The following is an 18,235-nucleotide window of genomic DNA, read 5'->3' as shown; positions in this document are numbered from 1 at the left end:
CTAATCTACCCCTCACCTGCAGAACTGCCCCATCACAAATCAGAATCAGATGCAGGAGATTTTTATTATAAATGTCTTTTTTTGTATTTTATTGGGTGTTGGGTTCACCAAGGCTCTCCAAACTCGGCTCTCACACCCTCTTCAAATCTTAATAAATTATGAGTGAGCTAGGGAGGGCCATGGAAGTGACTGAATCTGATTTATGGAACTCCTGCTACATGCAATTAATTTGCGACATATGAGGACCCACTCAACACAACAGTACAATTAAAAACTTCCCAGTTCAAGGAAAGGCAAAAGCAGCAGGTAAATTTTCTGGAATTGGAGCTAAGATGTACAGACTGAAAGAGATAGGAAGTTGGGTGGTTAATTTTCCACATTTTGGATGACTGCAGACTGAGAAGGAAAGGTAATTTTTTTTTTTTTAAATTCTTTATTCATTTCTTAATCTTACAACAAGTGTACAAATAATAAAACATTTAAAATTAAATACATCACTTGAATTTCTTTCTAGTATAACATCAAATAAATAAATTTATTCCCTCCCCACCCACCTTTTTCTTTAGCAATTAATCAAAAATATACAAAAATAAATATTCTTTTCTATTGATTAAACCTACAGTAAAATTTTAATTCACCCTCCTCCCCCCCATTTGCAAATATACTTTCAATAGAAAATGGTATCTACTCATTACAGTAAGTTGTCAATGGCCCCCAGATCTTTTTAAATTTATTATAATACCCTTTTTGAGTAGCAATTATGCTTTCCATTTTATAAATGTGACACAACGAATTCCACCAGAAGGTATAATTTAATCTACTGCAGTTTTTCCAATTATTTGTGATATTTTGAATGGTGACCCCTGTCATAATCAATAAAAGTTTATTGTTGTTTGATGAAATCTGACTCCTTGTTCTCATTGATGTACCGAATAGAATCGTATCATATGATAATGCTACATGATTCTCTAATAAACAATTAATTTGGGACCAATTTGATTTCCAAAAGGCCATGATAAAGGGACAATAGAATAATAAATGATCTAGAGTCCCTACTTCAAGTTTACAATGCCAGCATCTATTAGACTTAGAGCTGTCTAACTTTTGTAATCTAACTCCAAGATTCAAATTGGTGGATTTAGTCGTCTGGAATCATTGGATTATTGCAGGCATACGGGTTTTAAACGATGTTATTTTAAATGGTAAATTGCTTGATTTTTCACAGTTGCAGCAAAAATATGGTCTTAATAAAACACAAAGTTTTAAATGGTTGCAACTGAAGCAGGCTATTCAGGAGGGGTTCCCTGAATGGAAGAATCTTAATAATCAATATAGTCTGGAATTCTTATGCTTTCAGGCGGACTTCTTGGGACACCAAGCCGCACAGTGGTATAAATTGATAACAGGATTTATAAATAAAAAACCAAAGACTGACTTCAGAGACATTTGGAGCATTGAGATTAAGTATCAAATTTCTGCGTCTCAATGGCCACAAATTTGGTTTTGGAGGACGAGGTGTACAGTGTCTGCATTTATGAGACAAACTTGGTTCTTTTTGTTGCATAGAGCATTTTGGACCCCAGGAAAGGTAATTTTTAATAACATGAAATTGCCAATTGGCTTGCACCTCAGTTATGTATATCTGTTTTCAAAGGAGACTTTTTTTTTTTTTAAATATCAAAAACAAATTTAAAGGGACACTGTGGAGAGGAACCCAAAAAAGCAATAATACTTACCTTGACTGAGCAATCCTCCATGCAGTGGCGTACCAAGAAGGGGGGGGGGGGCGATCCACGTTGGGCGTACACTCCAAGGGGGTGCCCAGCTGGCCGGGTCCAGAACCTCCTGCGCTGCTCTAAATGGCACCTCAGCGCGGCTACAGTACTTATTTTGGAGCAGAGTCGGCAGCTGCTATGAAGTGCAGGAAGGTCCTGCGATGACTGCGTCTACCGCCTCTGTTCCAGAAGAGGTAAGTGACAGAGGGGGGTGGACTGGCAGCCACAGTCATTGCGGGACCTTGCTGCAACTCCTTGCATTTGCCGGCCCACCCCCCTGTGACTTACCTTTTCCAGAGCAGAAGCAGTCATTGTGGGACCTTGCTGATTTGGATGGAGAGAGAAAGGAGCATAGCAGGATGGTAGAAGGAGAAAAAGGTAGTCAAGGTGGTATGGAAGGGTGGTGAAGGGAGAGAAAGGGGGTCAGGGTGGTATGGAAGGGTGGTGGAGGTGAAAAATGGGGTCAGGGTGATGGGAGAGAAAGGGCATCAGGGTAGTATGGAAGGGTGGTGGTGAGAAAGGGGGTCAGGGTGGTATGGAAGGGTGGTGAAAGGTGAGAAAAGGGGTCAGGGTGGTATGGAAGGGTGGTGGAGGGAGAGAAAGGGAGCAGATGCTAATGGAATTGGTGTGCAGGGAAAGGGGAAAGAGACATAAGGGGGAAGGATACAGCATGGAATTGGGTTGGAGGGAAAGAAAGGGGGCAGATGCTGATGGAAGTGGGGGGAAGGGAGAGGAGAGAATGAAATACCAGACCACGGGGGTGTGGAAGAGGGAAGAAGAGGAGAAGAGAGAGATGCTAGACCATTGGAGGAGGGAAGGGAAGAAGATGGATGCCAGATCAATAGGGGGTGAAGGGAGAGATGGAAGGGAGAGGCATAAAGTTTCTGGAAGGGGAATAGGAGAGAAGATGCCATATATAAGGGGCAGAGAGAAGGTAGACAGTGGATGAAAGAAAGAGAGTGACACGAGTTGAGGAAAGCAAAAACCAGAGAAGACAAGGTAAAAAAAAATTATATATATATATAATTTTTTTTTTTTTTTTTGCTTTAGGGGAGATGCATCACTGTTTCTATGGTGTTGCATAGTATGCAGAGTCCAGCTTCTTGGTGCTTCAGTTTAACTTTTGTCTATGTATTTCTATTTTATCTCCCCTTTTACAAAACTGTAGAGCGTTTTTTAGCGTTGGCTGTGGTGGTAACAGCTCTGATGCTCAGAATTCTATGAGCATCTGAGCTGTTACTACTGTGGCTAAAAACCACACTACAGTTTTGTAAAAGGGGGAGAGGTTAGTTTGTGATTACATATTCCATACTAGGCGAAGGTGTTTTCTGTGTTCTGTGTGTTCGAAAAGACATGGTTTTCTGTTAGGATTGAATGTAGGATTGATCTGTACTAGTCTGGCTTGTTTAGTTTTACAATGGGTGTATTGGTGTACTGCTCACTGCAGTATATAAGATGCTGCCTTTTCCTAGGTACACTCTTGTGTGACATGTGGATTGTTACTAAAAAAAACATGTTTTTCATACAAAGGGGGGGTGTCAAAAAATGATGGGCCCCGAGTGTCACATATGCTAGGTACGCCACTGCCTCCATGTGCGCTGCTGACAGCTGCTTCAGCATCCCCACTCTAATGAGGCTGACCATATTCGTAAAAGAAGTGAATGGGAGAACCAGGCTTCCACTGTCAGCGGTGATGTGGAGGATCACTCAGTCAGGGTATTGCTGCTTTTTTGGGTTCCTCTCCACAGTGTCCCTTTAATGAAGGTTTATTATTAGATGCTAACGAAAACAAAAACTGTGGATACAGATGTTCTAGACATAATTAATTAAACACTGACATATAAAACCATGAAAATTCAATTTAAAAAGTACAATGATAAAAAATACTGTGATATAAATCATACTGGATCCTACACAGTCCGTGTTTCAGTGAACATGCCTTCCTCAGGTTTGCAAACTCACATATAAAGAATTGGACTGAAAACATTTTATTGTCTTTAAACGTGAGAAAAGAACACCGCAGACAAGCTGAAGTAGCATAAAAAAAAAATAATGCTACTCTACTCTGTACTTGTAAAAGCCTATTTCTATCTCTATAATAGAATATTTTTCTTACTTTAGAACTAAGCATATACAGTAAAACCTTGGATAGCAAGTAACCTGGTGTGCAAGTGTTTTGCAAGGCGAGTAAAACTTTTTATTTTAACTCAATAAACGAGCGTTGTCTTGCAATACAAGCACATATATTTATTTATTTATATATGTGCGTCACATCAAGTATGTACAATATATGCACTTCGCATCGCATCGCATCGCTGATCATGGATGAACATAATACAAGCACCCACAGTTTAAGCACACACAACATATGCGCATCTCACACTGAGCGTAATGACTGTTCGAAACGAGCGAGGTCTTACAATATAAGTATGTACAGTACTGTATTTTGTATTAAAGTTTTGGGGTTGAGGAACAAATCGTCTGAGTTTCCATTATTTCCTATGGGGAAATTTGCTTTGATATATGAGTGCTTTGGATATTTCCAGAATGAATTATGCTCACAAACCAAGGTTTTATTGAATCTGGAAACGACAGGATGCACCAATAATAGCTTTCCATCCAGTGGAATATGGAAAGCACTAATAGCACTCAGGTGAACCAAAACTGACAAGGTCTTCAGGCCAGGGTTGGAAAGGTGCAGAAGATAGTCCAGCATTGATGGGAGAGGGCAATTGTTTGGATTTAGCAAGGTGGCATTGCACCAAACAGTAAAACTAATCCATTTGAAATGGTAGGAATGTTGTGTAGAAGGCTTTCTAGAAGCTTCAAGGATGGCTGATACTGGAACCAATAGTGGAACAGCACTCAAAGGCTGGGAGAGACATTCCACACTGTGAGTGCTAGCGAACATAGATTGGGATGCAGGAGAGAGCCTTTGTTCTGTGTCAACAACGTTGAAAAGATTGGAAGTGTGATGGGTTCCCAAGCATTGAGCTGCAGGAGAAGAGAGAACCATAGTTGTCGCAGCCACCGAGGTGCTATGAGGATCATAATGGCTCATTCTTGGCAAAGTTTGAGTAGAGTTCTCTCAAGCAGAGGAATTAGGAAAGCATAGAAGAACTTGTTCCGCCAATCAATGAAGAAGGCATTCGACTCCAGCTGAGTGGGTGTGTAGAATCTGAAGCAGAAGAGTGGAAGTTTGAGATTGCAAGGGGAATCAAAAAGATCTACTTCTGGGATCCCCTAATCCACAAAGATCTGATGGAGTATGGTGGAACTTAGTGACCATTCATGCGGTTGTAGTCGTCTTCTTAAAGTGTCAGCCAGGACACTTTGTTTTCCTGCTAGGTAGACTGCTTTCCATAAAATATTGTGAAGAATTGCCCAAAACCAGATTGCTTCTTGACAGAACTGGCAAGATCCTATACTGCCCTGTTTGTTCACATAGAACATGGCTACTCAGTTCCGCACAGTGCCTGCCTGTCGGCTCTTTCCCTGCAACTGAAGTGAATGGAAAGGATTTTCTGCCTCAGAAATTCTCCAGTCTAATCCACAAGATCTTTGGGCTGCCAGATGGATGGACCCCAAGACCTCCACCTCCATGGAACTTTGCAGTGCGATGATGATGGGAAATACGCAACCAGCACCCTGATAGCCCGAGGACTCTTACTCAGGGTGCCCTCAGCCTGTGCTTAAGCCTCTGATAGGATCAGAAGGCAAGCTGACTCCCAGGGGAATGGACACTGAGCCAAAGACCTGTGAAGCTGTGGTCTGGCTCTGCGGAACCTGTGTCTTTTCCCAGGCAGAGAGATCCCCTATATGAGGGGTCTCGGGCACCAAAAAAGTTGAACTTTTGTTGAAATTAAATGAAGAAATAAAAAAACTAGAGCAGTTCAGAAACACCTCAATACGGTTCGCTTGCAGAAGGGAAAAACTGCTATATGGGAGGTGCTGAAAGCTCTCAGTGTCACTTCAAGACCCAGTTCGTGGGTTAGGATTGAACACCATTCATACAGAATCTGGAGTGGATGTAACAGAAAAAGAGATTATGTACTTATCCTGGTAAGCTCTTTTCCAGTAGATAAGCCCCCCTCATGGTAGTGCAGAAGAAATCCACTCCGGATTTTTCCTTTCGCCTCTGCTGTACTTCAATGAGCTCCTTAGCTCCACCTGCAGTTAATACCTAAGAACGGAGAGCTATCAAATAAACGTGAATTAGAGGCACCTATAGCAAACAGGCTCAGAAACAACTGTTCTGCTCAAGAAGTAAAATCAAACAGCAACATTAAACGCCCAAAGGCTTCAAAGGAGCTCAGAAATTACTCCTGTATAAAACAGAAACATATATAAGAAAGAGCCTGGAGTTCCGACATATGTTGCGTGAAAGTTTTATAGCAACCAGAAAAACGGTCTTGAGCTCAAGTCCAAGAGGAAAGCATCTCAAAGGGGCTCAAAGGGAGCTTTGGTAAGGCTAGACAGCACCAGGTTAAGATCCTAGGAAGGAAAAGGTTACTTAACTGGCAGTCTGACACAAGGAGCCCCTTCAGAAATCTACGGTAGCAGCATCAGGATGAAACACCAACAAGGACTGGCGATCCCGGGATCTAAATCAAGAGAGCCCAGCTACCTAAACCTAAAGAGATGCCACAGTGAAGCCCTTATCCAGGCCAGTGTGAAGAAAGGTGAGAATCACAGAGATTGGAAATGAATAAGGGTCCACCTGGTCATGAGTGCACCAAGGTTAGAAGGCCTTCCATGCTTTAGTATAAGCAGAAACTGTGGACTAGAGAGTTGCGCGGGGACAGAAATCCCACCAGTCCCCGCCAAAATCTCACCCATCCCCACCCGTCCCTGTGAGGAATACCACCCGTCCCCCGAGGAATCCCTCCGTCCCCACCCGTCCCTGCGAGGAATCCCCTCCATCCCCGCCCATCCCTATAAACTTCAGAAATAGTTATTTCATTTAATTATGCTACTGAATTTACAAATGCATTTACAAATAAGCAAAGAGACTTTATTAATGGGTTTCTACCAGAGCCTCTAATGTAAATATAAAATATAAATACTCAGATAATGAGAACCCCCCAAGCTGTCAGCTGAGGACTTCCTTTGCAGTTGGCCGGGGGTCCCTTTTGCCAAGCTTGGCAGGCAGCAGTAGTGTCCCTGAGTCACAGATGCTGGCACCTCAGTGGCTCATGGATGTTGCCGGCAACTGCTGTGCTTGGTGGAGGGGAGTTCTGGCTGTGCTTGGGGATCCCCACCAGTCACAGCAAGGGTCAGCAAGTACTTCAACACTGTAAAAATAAAACCAGAAATGCATTTCCTTTTCTTTTGAACACAATACAAAGACATCTGCTATATACATTTTCCAAAGCTAACATATTTTAGTCAATAAATTCCATTTTTTACCTTTGTTGTATGGAGACTTATTTTTCCATAAAGTTGGTCCAGACTTCATTCCCTCCCCCAACTTTTTCTTTCTTTCACCCTGCCCCTTTCTTTCTCTCTCCCTGCCCTCCCCCAAGCCACCGCCATTGGAGAACAAGCCCCCTCCGCCAGGGAACAGGCTGCCACTGCTGCCGCAATCGGGGAACAGGCCGCCACCAAGTTCTGAGCTCTCTTTGCTTCCCTTCCCCGTAAAGAGGATGCTAAAGCACCGGGCCGACCAACCTTCCCATCTCCTCCCCAGACCCCACCCCCATAATAGTACTAATTGTAACACCATTTTTTCCATCCATTTTTCATGTATACTCACATACAATATAATTGTATTAACAACACATAATGGTTAACCACAAAATTAAAATACAGAAAGCACACTGTATGCTTTTCAACATTCATTTCTACCAGAAAACAGATAACCCCATGCAAATGCAGGACCAAAAACTAAAAGTACTAATATTCAAACAAACCCTAAGATGCAAGACTCTTCAAGCAGTACAACCCCCAGAGAAAACCAAACAAATGCATTTCTTCCTAAACAGACAGCAGATGCAAAATCACTAAATAAAAGCATTTCCTCTACCGTTGTTGTCTCTCTCCCTCCATGCGTCTTGCTTTCTCGCCTGCCCCCCGGTGTTAGCTTCAGGCTGGTCCATGGTGCGATCAACGCAGGGTCTTCGGGCTGGCTCCCTGAGTGCTGCATTGCACAAAGCTGTGGGAAGCGGCTCCTCGCGCGCGTCCCACACCTCATCTGGAAGCCTTCCCTCTGACTTTGTGACGTCAGAGAGAAGGCTTCCGGGTCAGGCACAGGCCGCGGGTAGAAGCCTTTTCCCATGGCTTTGTGCACTGCAGCACTCAGGGATCCAGCCCAAGGATGCCGCATTGATCGCACCGAAGACCGGCAGCTACTGAACAATCTCTTGGGCCCGATGGAGGTGTCGGCCCTGTGGACCGGCAGAAAATGTCTGCGGACCGGCGGTTGAAGCTGAGCCACGAGCCGCACTCAAGTGGATAAAGAGCTGCATGCAGTTCACGAGCCGTGGTTTGCCGACCACTGATGTAGAGTAAACGGCAATCTCTTATGCATTAAGATGGCAACACCCCTTTGCCTCCCACTGAAGGTAGAAGAATAGACTTCCCCCACCCAACCCCTCAGCAGCTTGGCATGCTTGATCTGAGAAAGGTGGGCCTCTTACAATTATGCTATATCAGTACCCAGCTTCCTGAGATGAGTCAATATCCGTGAACGCTTAATGGGAGACTTGACTCCATCCACATTAACCGTAGTCACTTTCAAATCAGCCATAACCACAGACTATCTGGATGCCCAGCTAAACTCCGCCGCAGATTGAGTATGTGCTACCAACCACAATGCCCCCGGGACCTCATCCCACTCCCACACCCACCCTCCCCACACACCCCACAAACATACACCCCACACCAGACATACCATAGCCATACCCCCACCCTCCCCCTCCCCCAGAGCATGCCTCCCCCAGCATACAATCCCATATGCACTTCCCCAGCCCATCCAGAGAGGACCTCCTCCCCAGCCAAAAAAACAACACATTTCTGCATCCCATCCAAGAACACAACTGCAAAACCAAACTGGAGAGCCCAGCAAGACCCCAATCAAATTGGGCCACAGGCAGAGAGCTGATAGCCAAAGCAGATTGGAGTTATCACAGAATGAAGGCCCCCCGGCCCCCTACAGAGTCCTCTAGCCAACAGCATACAGTCCAGGCAAATGCAGGTGCACAGGGGTATGACGGTAGGAGCCCCAGCAGGCCACAGCAAACATGGGGCCCAGGCAGGAACAGGGATGCCAAAGACCAACCCCTAGGGCCAAAACCCTGTGCCCAGCGAGGCGTCCACGGCTAGGTCCATGCCATTCCCTACAGGAAAGACAGAAGTCGTCCATCAGGCCGCACAGGGTCTTGCAAAAGCAGTAAGTTGGGCAGAAAGCCGCTCCATAACTGCCCTGGCTTCCTTCACCTTGGTAAGGGTAATCACCCTGCCATCCTGTCACACACGCAGCTTCGCTGGGAACACCAGTGCGAAATGGAGGCCTCGGTTGTGAAGATCGTGCAGAACGGTGACATAAGTTTGCAGCCACTTGCATGGAGTAATTGTTAAACAACAGCATTTTAGTCTTCATAGTCCAAAGCCCCTGTTTTTTGGAAAGCTCAGTTGGTCTTCTTTTCCCTACCTGCCCTGCCGCTGCACACAGCCGACCAGAAATCTTCCCGACGTCAGCGCTGACATCATGGAAGACTTCTGGTCGGCTGTGTGCTGCGGCAGGGCAGGTAGGGAAAAGAAGACGAGCCTCGCAGCTCGATCCCCGCAACCCTAGGGGGCGTCCCCATGGGATCTCCGTGACCCAAAGGGGGAACCCACGGGATCCCGCGGGATTCCCGTCATCCCTGTTCCCATGCAGCTCTCTACTGTGGACAACTTCTTAGACTTGAGAAGAGTATCAATAACCACATCAGAATAGTCTTTGTGTTCTAAGGCTGTGCGCTCAAGAGCCATGCTGTAAGAGCAAAGCAACCCGGGTCCTCCATGCAGACTGGACCCTACATAAGCAAGTCAGGACAGGCGCTCAGCTGAAGGTTGCGACCCCTGCAAAGATGCATCAGATCTGCGTACCACAGTCTACAAGGCTAATCTAGAGCCACCAGAATGATGCAGCTCTGATGGACCACGATCTGCCGAATGACCCAGCCTATCATTAGCCCAGGAGGAAAGACATAAAGGAGAATCTCTTGAGGCCACGGCTGCACTAGAGCATCAAGCCCCTCGCTACCAGGCTCAGATCTTTGACTGAAGAAGCTATCTGCTTTCTTGTTGCTTGCCATGGCCATGAGGTTGAAATGGGACCGACCCCAGAGTTGCTCGGAACACTGCTGCAGAAAGGGCCCACTCACCCAGATCCAGAGTCTGTCAGCTGAGGAAGTCTGCTTGAACATTGTCAAATCCCGCCACATGCACTGCCAATAGCACTTAGAGGTGACGTTCCGCCAAAAGAAAAAGAAGGCGGGCTACCTGAGTCAGAGGGGTGCTCTTGGTTCGTCCCTGGCAATTGACGTAGGCTACTGCTGTCGCATTGTCAGATATGACTTTGACTGCTTGGCCCTCCAGAGTCTTCTGCAATTGCACCAGAGCCAGCCGAGTGGCTCTCAGTTCCAACTCGTTGATTGACCATTTCCTCTGAGAGGTAGTCCAACATTCCTGAACAGGACAACAATTGTAGTAGCTCCCCCGCCCTGAAGGCTGGCATCTATCATCACCACAATCCAGGAGGCAATTCACAGTGGTATGCCCTTGCATAGCAACTGTGGGAGAAGCTACCAGTCCATGCTGGCCCGAGCTTCCAGTCCAAGGAAGACAGGCCTTTAAGACATTTCTGTATGGAGCCCAGCGAGAGAGTAATGCATACTGAAGAGGACCAAAAGAACCACATCTAACATGGCAGCCATGAACCCTAGGACTTGAAGACAGTCCCATGCCAAAAGATTCGGCTGCTCCAGAAGGGAAGAAATCTGGACACACAGTTTCTGCCTGTGGGCTTCTGGTAGATAGATGCAACCCGCAGCCGTGTTGAAGAAGACTCTCAGATATTCTAGTGACTGTGTGGGCATCAGATTGTTCTTTCTTTAGTTCACAATCTAAGCATGCTTTAAAATCGCTAAATTTGCGCAATCCTGGCAAAATTCCATGAGGAGAGCCCAAAGATGCCATCCCAACAAGTTTTGAGGCAAAAATTGCAGTTTTGGAGAAGCAGAAAAATATTGCTAAAAATTCAAGATGGCCACCATCAAGAAATTTGCGCCAAAATCGCAATATTTTTTTATACTTACCAAATACAAAAAAAACAGCCATCTAGGGAACCCTGTTGCTGTTTACTATAGAGCTCTTATATGAGAGCTGGTATCCCAAGTGCCAACACAGGCGTAATAGAGGCTCTCCTGAGGAAAAGAAACATAGAAACATAGAAAAAAGCGGCAGAAAAGGGCTATAGCCCACCAAGTCTGCCCATTCCAAGTATCCCTCCCCCCTGAGTTTACTCCCCTAACGATCCCACATGAGTATCCCATTTTCTCTTAAACTCCGTCACGCTGCTAGCCTCTATCACCTGGAGTGGGAGTCTGTTCCAATGATCCACCACTCTTTCGGTGAAGAAGTACTTCCTGGAGTCTCCATGAAACTTCTCTCCCCTGACAACACTTGGGAGCTAATCTCCAGATAAGAGGCCTTTGGAAGCAGCTTAGGGTCAAAGGAGGAACAGCAGCAGCAATAACCTTTGAAAGTTATGCTCAAGGCAAATGACATTTGGGAGTAGTTCTGGACAGAAGAAAAGGGCCTTTGGGAGAGACCTGTGTCTGGTGGTTACAGAGCTCTGTTGAGGGCTGGTAGTCTGAAGCAGAGAAAAACATGGGAACAAATGTACTCATCCCCGTGAGTTCTTTTCCTGTCCTTGCTCCATTCCTGTAAGCTCTGTCCTCATCTGCACAAGTCTCAAACACTTTAAAATCATATGTGTCCAGGGTTTGTGCGGTTAAGGCAGAACTTACAGGAATGGAGCAGGGACAGCGACAAAAGTCGATGGGATGGGGAAATTGAGTTCCTGCGGAGACGGGGAAAAATTTGTCATTCTCTAGGCTGAACCTCAGCTGGGAACTACCCAAGAGGCTCCTCTTGAGGGACAAGAGACTGTGATCAGCACTAGTTGCCTAACAGAGAGACAAGACTACCAGAGTGAGATCAGCACTAGTAGCTCAACAGAGGGACAAGGCTATCGGGGTGTAATCAGCACCAGTAGCCCAACAAGGGAGAAGGATTCGTAGAAGCAATCAGCAGAGGAGAAATCTTGGGAGAACAGTGGTCCTCAGAGCTCAGGGAGAGTCCAGACTACAGTGGGAGCAGGCCCAGCCAGCCACCTTTGAACGCTCCAACGGATGGGCGAGAAATTTGTTAGGAGCTTGCAGCTACAGCTTTGGCAATCAGAACTGAAAGAGGTTTAAAGGTTTTCAAACAGTGGTGTAGTCAGAGATGGCCAATTTTGAGTGGGCCTGAGTCCAAAGCAGGTGAACATCTCTCTTTCCCTCCCTTCCCCCAAGCAGCAGACTCTCTCCCTCCCTACCCCTCAGCCTGTGCAGCAGATTCTTTCCCTTTCCACCTCTTCCAGCCTATGAATCAGAATTTCTCCCTCCCTTTCCACACCCCCCAGCCCATGTACCTTTTCTTCAGGTCACCGGCAGCGGTTCTTACATGCTGCTGACCTGAAAGACTTCCCACTAATGGCTTCTAGGTCAGCCGCCAGCAGCAAGTAGGAACTGCTGCTGGTGACCTAAATAAAAGGTATGTGGGCTTGGTGGGGAGGGTCTGATGCACAGGCTGGAGGGGGTGGGAAGGAGAGAAAGGAAGGCTTTGGGTTAGTTGCTGGATGGACCTGCCTGAGCCCATGCTGGGTGGGCAAGGCCCATCTAGGCCTATTTATGGCTACACCCGTTTTCAAAAGACATAAACAAATGAGAAAGTTTAAAGGTTCAAAAGAATTTGAGCTAATGGTTTTGGATATCTGAAACATAGACTAATGCTATTGGGTTAACTGCATAAGTATTGGTTTAGGTATGTGAATACCGACACTGTTAAAAGCTGTGTTTTTTTTAAATGATTAGGCCTGCATACATAGTTCAAACAAACATGTTTAATTTATTGGCCAACCTTATTCACAGATATCTTTTTGGATTTTTCCTGCTAACACTTCTTTTCCCTTGGAGGTGGCACAGAGCGCTAACCAAAGTAAGGGACGACGAAGACTGCCTTCGGAGGACTACAGTCAGGTCAGGCCCAGAGCTCCCCGCAAAGGGAGCGTTACATCAAAGCCATGTTCTGTCGTCCGCTATTAGCAAGCGCTATTTGTGTATCTATTTTGCCCAAAGTTGACGACCACTGTTGAAGGCGTTCTACTTCAATACTTGTAGAGCACAGAGATCAGTGCGTCACGCCTCAAAGCAAAGCATGACTTCTCAATCTCAATATGAGTTATAAAGCGAGACGGAAGTTCCGATCAAACACCACTCCTTATGTGCTTTTCCTTCCTTCCTCCCTCCCCCCCCCGTTCCTAATTAGCTGTCCTTGTACCAATCACAGATGGGTTCTTTTCATGCTTAATTTTCCTATTGGCGAGCTCGAAAGCCAATCAGGCGTGACCTGCGTGCGCTCATTCGGCCGTCAGGCGCCGAATGGCGTTCTTCTGCCAGTTGTCAGGAGGTATAGAGTGGCGTCACGTTGTGCAGCGCGAGCCAGTGCCGGTCGGAGTCTGCGTGACAAGGGGGAGGCCTGAACGGGCGGCCGGAGATCCGGTTACGCTCATAGAGGCTGAGGCCCAGTCCCTATCTATATTCCTGTTTGCGGAGGCACGGACTCCTCGAGAACAACACTGACTTTCGCGGCCCAGGAGCAGAGTTTACGACTGCAGCCGGGGAGGAGCGCATAGAGGCTGGGGTGAGTTGGGGGAAGGGGCACAGCAGAGCGCTAGGGAGATTTGGGGCCGGAAAGGATAGTTTTTTGGGGGGAGGGTAGAAAGTTAAGGGAGAAAAAGAGGGGGCGGACACCAGGGGGCGGAGGAACGAAGAAGCACGGTGGGTGAGTGAAAAGGCGATTAAGGAGCAGGGGGAGAACAGGAGGGTATGGGGAAGAGCAACAAAGAGCAGCGGGAGGGAGACCAGTCTCGAGTGTGAAGAGAATGAAGGCGTTGGAAGAGGCTGGGAGAGAGAGGAGCGCAGATCATGATGAGAAGGAGAAGAGTTAAGAAAGGGGGATTTTCTTTTTTTTTTTTTGTCTTTGACAGTTATCTCAAGGAAACCAAGAATCCCCCATTAGTTAAGGGTCTCCTGCTTAACATTCATTCCTTTCTTTAGCATGCGTTGCCCCACTATACCAAACAGTCTCGGGATCTGAATGATTGCCTTACAACCCTGAACACTGTAAGGGTCTCTGTGTATATTAGGATAACATGGTATTTTGTTTTTGGAAGAACTTCTGATGACGTGGTGAGCCAATGAGATCTTTTTAGGAGATAAGACACTAAACAGCTTTGCCTGTATATAAATTGATTTGATTTTTAAGTACTGCTAAGATTGGAAAGTTTTTTTTTGCTAGAACAGAATCAAGGTGCAGGCTTGTACCATTTTCTGTGAATAAGGGTTCCTTTTACTAAGGCGCGCTAGCCATTTTAGCGTGCACTAAATGCTAACATGTCCATTATATCCTATGGCTAATAAAAGGGCCCCTGAATACTGGATTAGCAGTTTCAGAAATTAAAATGTTCACTGATGAAATATGTCTGATAAAAAAAGAACAGAACCTTGTTTGTTGTGCTAAGGTGTTAATTTCTTGTTAATGGGCAGTTTCTAGGTCATGGTTATATTATGCTGTAACTTATAACATGTAATATAGGCCTTTTTTTATTTTTATTTTTTTACTAAGCCATGTTGGAGGTTTCTACTGTGGCCTGGAGCACTAAATACTCTGACGTTGCTCCGACGCTCATAGAATTCCTATGAGTGTCGGAGCATTTAGCACCCTGGGCCGTGATGAAAGATGGACTTAGTCATCAAATGGAACAAAAATCTTTTTTATGGTGGTCAGTTTCTTCCAAGTGTTGTATACTAATTCTTTGTACATATGCACTAGTGGCCAAAATTGTGGAAACGTCTAGCAATTTAGGCATTATGGTTTAAAAAAAATTATGGCTAGAACATCATATTTGTATTGAATGCATATATTTTTTACTAATAACAGAAACTCTGTAATCACTTAAGACCAGCATAACATTTGGCACATTTCACAAAAATAATGCTGTTCATAAGCTACCCAAGCTAATAACTAACTGATAATTTGTCCAGTTATCCTTTGACTTCATCAGTCTCACTAGTAGCGCATTTGATATCCCTTAGCCTTGATTACTGCCTCATATCTTCTTGGCATGCTGTCCACAAGTCTTTGAAGATCAATATGTGGAACCAGGAGTTGATTATTGATGCTATCAGCTCATGTTTGTTGCATGGTTGCTTTGCCGCTTTTGCTTTCTTTTAATCTGACCTAGAGATTGGGTTGAGATCTGGGCTGTTTCCTGGTCTGTCTAGCAACTCAACCTTGTTCCCTTTGAACCAGGTGAGGCATTTTTTGGCTGTGTGTCACAGGGTGCCATCCTATTGAAAAATGACTGGTTGACTGGCACCAAAGATGTCTGGCTGAGGGCAAGACCTTGTCAGCATGTATCACGCCATCAAGCACTCCCATCTCTGAACATGCAGTTCCACACCATCACACTCAGAGGATGCTTCATGGTGGCAGTAGTACACTCTGCCAAGCAATCCTTGCCTGGTCACCAACGAGCATAGCAGACACCGTCAACTGCCAAATATGGAGATTCAAGTCTCATCGCTCCACAGCACCTTCTTCCTCTGCTTTGTGGTCCAGCTGGCATGCTCTTTAGCCCAGTTCAAATGTTTAAAATGCTGAACTGCATTGAGGAAGGGCTTTTTTCATGGGAATTTTTGCTTGCAGGTCTGCTTTCATGAGTCTGGCAAACTGTCCAGCCTGACACCCCTCTTTCGGCCAGTGACTATTGATTAAGTCACAAGATAAAGGGTTAACTTATGTATATAAATGAAGGGGAAAGTTGTAAAATCCAAATCATAATAATAAACCCCTTCTCTCAAAGCTATAAGGCTATGAGTAAATAAAGCTCAGAAAATGTCAACAGTAATTGTAGACTAAACCAGTGTTCTTCAACCTTTTTACACCTATGGACCGGTGGAAATAAAATAATTATTTTGTGGACCTGCAAACTACTAAGACAGAAATTTTAAAAAAAACCAGTTTCCGCCCCGTCCTCATGAGCTCGGTCCCCACAAACCATCTGATCCCATCCGAACGTATTTTATTAAAGTATAAAAAGAAACAATATTCTGTACAATTGCCATTTTATAAATACAAATAATACAGAGCAAGGATCAACAAAATCCCTGTCTCCCCTCCCCTTCACATATATCCCCTCTACTATCAAGAAAACTGAATAAGCCAAATTATTACAGAATGCTACACAGAAATATCATGCTAACAGAATACCGCAGTCGCACATCACAGGAATAGTGTTAGGGGAGTGCAACTAGGGCAACTGCCCCCTGGTCAGAGAGAGCCCTAAGCCAGCTGGAAGCTAAAGAAACACTGCCTGGGCTTTGTAGTCCCCCAGTTATGTCTAACACTAGCTCTAGCAGGATGCATATTTCAAATCTGATATATTCTAATCACAAAATAGAAATAAAATTATTTGTTTCTACCTTTTGTCGTCTCTGGTTTCTGCTTTCATCTTCTTTTCACTCTCTTCCTTTCAGCGTCTGCCCTCTCTGTCTCTTTAATCCAGCATCTGCCCCATACATCCACTGTCTGCCCTCTCCCCCTTCCATATGGTATCTGCCTTCTTTATATGTCCTTCTCCCCTTTCTATTCAGCTTGTGTCCCCTCTCTCTTTTTTACATGATTCATTCCAGCTTCACTGCTCTCTTCATTTTTATCTCTCCTACACCAGATCTAGCATCTTTGTCCCTCTCTCCTTATTTCTCTGCTGACCCCCTTCCCAGCATCAATCTCTCTCTCCTTTCTCATTCCTGTCTCTCCCCTTTCCCTCATCTGATCTCTCCATTCCACCCTGACCCCTTCACCTCCTCTAACCTCCCTGCCAGCTGTTTCCTTACCCTGTCCTTACCCTTTCTCCCTTCCCTCCTTCCCCTATCCAACAGTAACTCTCTTCCCTTCCCTCCCAGCAGCATCTTTCCTTCTCCCTCCCTCCAGGTCCAGTAGCAGCTCTCCCTTTATCTAGCAACTTCCTAATCTCCAACAGTGGCTTCCTCCCCTTCGCTCCCGTCCCAGCAGCTCTCAGTACTTGCCCGCAGCAGTGATTTATTTAGGCAGTCTTGGGTCCTTTGATGGGTCTCGCCACCTCAGGTAAGAGGAAGTTGCATCATCAGAGGCACTCCGCAACTCAGCAAAAGCCCCAAGGCTGCCTAAGTGAATTGCTGCGCTGATGCAGGCAAGTACTAAGAGCTGCTGGGAGGGGAGCAGAGGGGAGGAAGCTACTGTTGGAGGCTTTTGCTGGCTCTGCACAGACTGGCAGGAATTTTGCGCACTGATCTCGCTGGCTTTGTGCAGACCGGCAGGAATTTTATGCAGACCAGCGGTTGAAGAACACGGTACTAAACTATTGTAGACTAATATATGCTTAGAGACCTGGAGATGCTACGAGAATCTTACTTGAATTCTCACCGACCAATTTGCACATAATGTATTGAAGGTGGAAATTACTTTCACTTGTACAGTCACAAAAATCAGACTGAAAATCAAAAATAAATAAATAAATTTGTAGGGTCCCGACATGGACTATGTTTTGTTCTCTGCCTCAGGGAACCCAAAGCGGAATTCAGATGGAAAAGTTCCAGGTCCTACAAATTAAACTCAAAATGTTTAATATAAATAAGTTACAAAAATTCATGTATAAAAATTCAACATAAGAAACAAGTTTAAAGGGGTTCATTATATGATTTGGAATGACTTATTAATGTCAGCGGCAGTTAATGTTCAATTTTGTAGAGCCATTCTCACTATCCTTCTATCAGTCTGAGGTGTTATAACCTTGTTTCAACCTTGTTTTTTGATGCTTCTAGTCTCTTTAAAGTGCTTGCAGAGTTTCAGTACCCTGGCTGGTGACACACTTTGACCAATTTTTACTGCAGTCTCTTGGTAACTGCAACCTTCTTTTCTCAAGGTTATGGCTGTTGCTCTATTTTTAGGTGACCAGTCATGTCACGCCTGCATAATTGATCATAGAGCTGTAATTTTAGTGTATTTAGACATTTACCATGTTTCCCCAAAAATAAGCTCTAGCATGATTTTCGGGGTAGGTCTTAATATAAGCCCTATTCGGGATTCACCGGCAGCATTTCCCCCCG

At 45.2% G+C, this 18,235-nt stretch overlaps 1 protein-coding gene across 2 annotated transcripts in view; it reads left to right on the top strand.

Moving 5' to 3' along the window:
- The first annotated feature begins 13,418 nt into the window (after window positions 1-13,418).
- The window catches only part of NRBP1 (nuclear receptor binding protein 1), a 214,483-nt gene continuing 209,666 nt past the window's right edge, over window positions 13,419-18,235 (top strand). Inside the window, exon 1 of one of the 2 annotated variants that reach the window (XM_033937868.1) lies at window positions 13,419-13,727. The gene's annotated coding sequence lies outside the window, so the exon portion shown is untranslated. The remainder of the gene's footprint in view (window positions 13,728-18,235) is intronic. The other variant, XM_033937869.1, reaches the window with a different exon arrangement.

Source organism: Geotrypetes seraphini, chromosome 3 (genome assembly GCF_902459505.1).
Source record: "Geotrypetes seraphini chromosome 3, aGeoSer1.1, whole genome shotgun sequence".
Lineage (NCBI taxonomy): Eukaryota > Metazoa > Chordata > Amphibia > Gymnophiona > Dermophiidae > Geotrypetes > Geotrypetes seraphini.
Note: the sequence above shows the minus strand (reverse complement) of the source record. Positions and strands in the feature narration are given on the sequence as shown.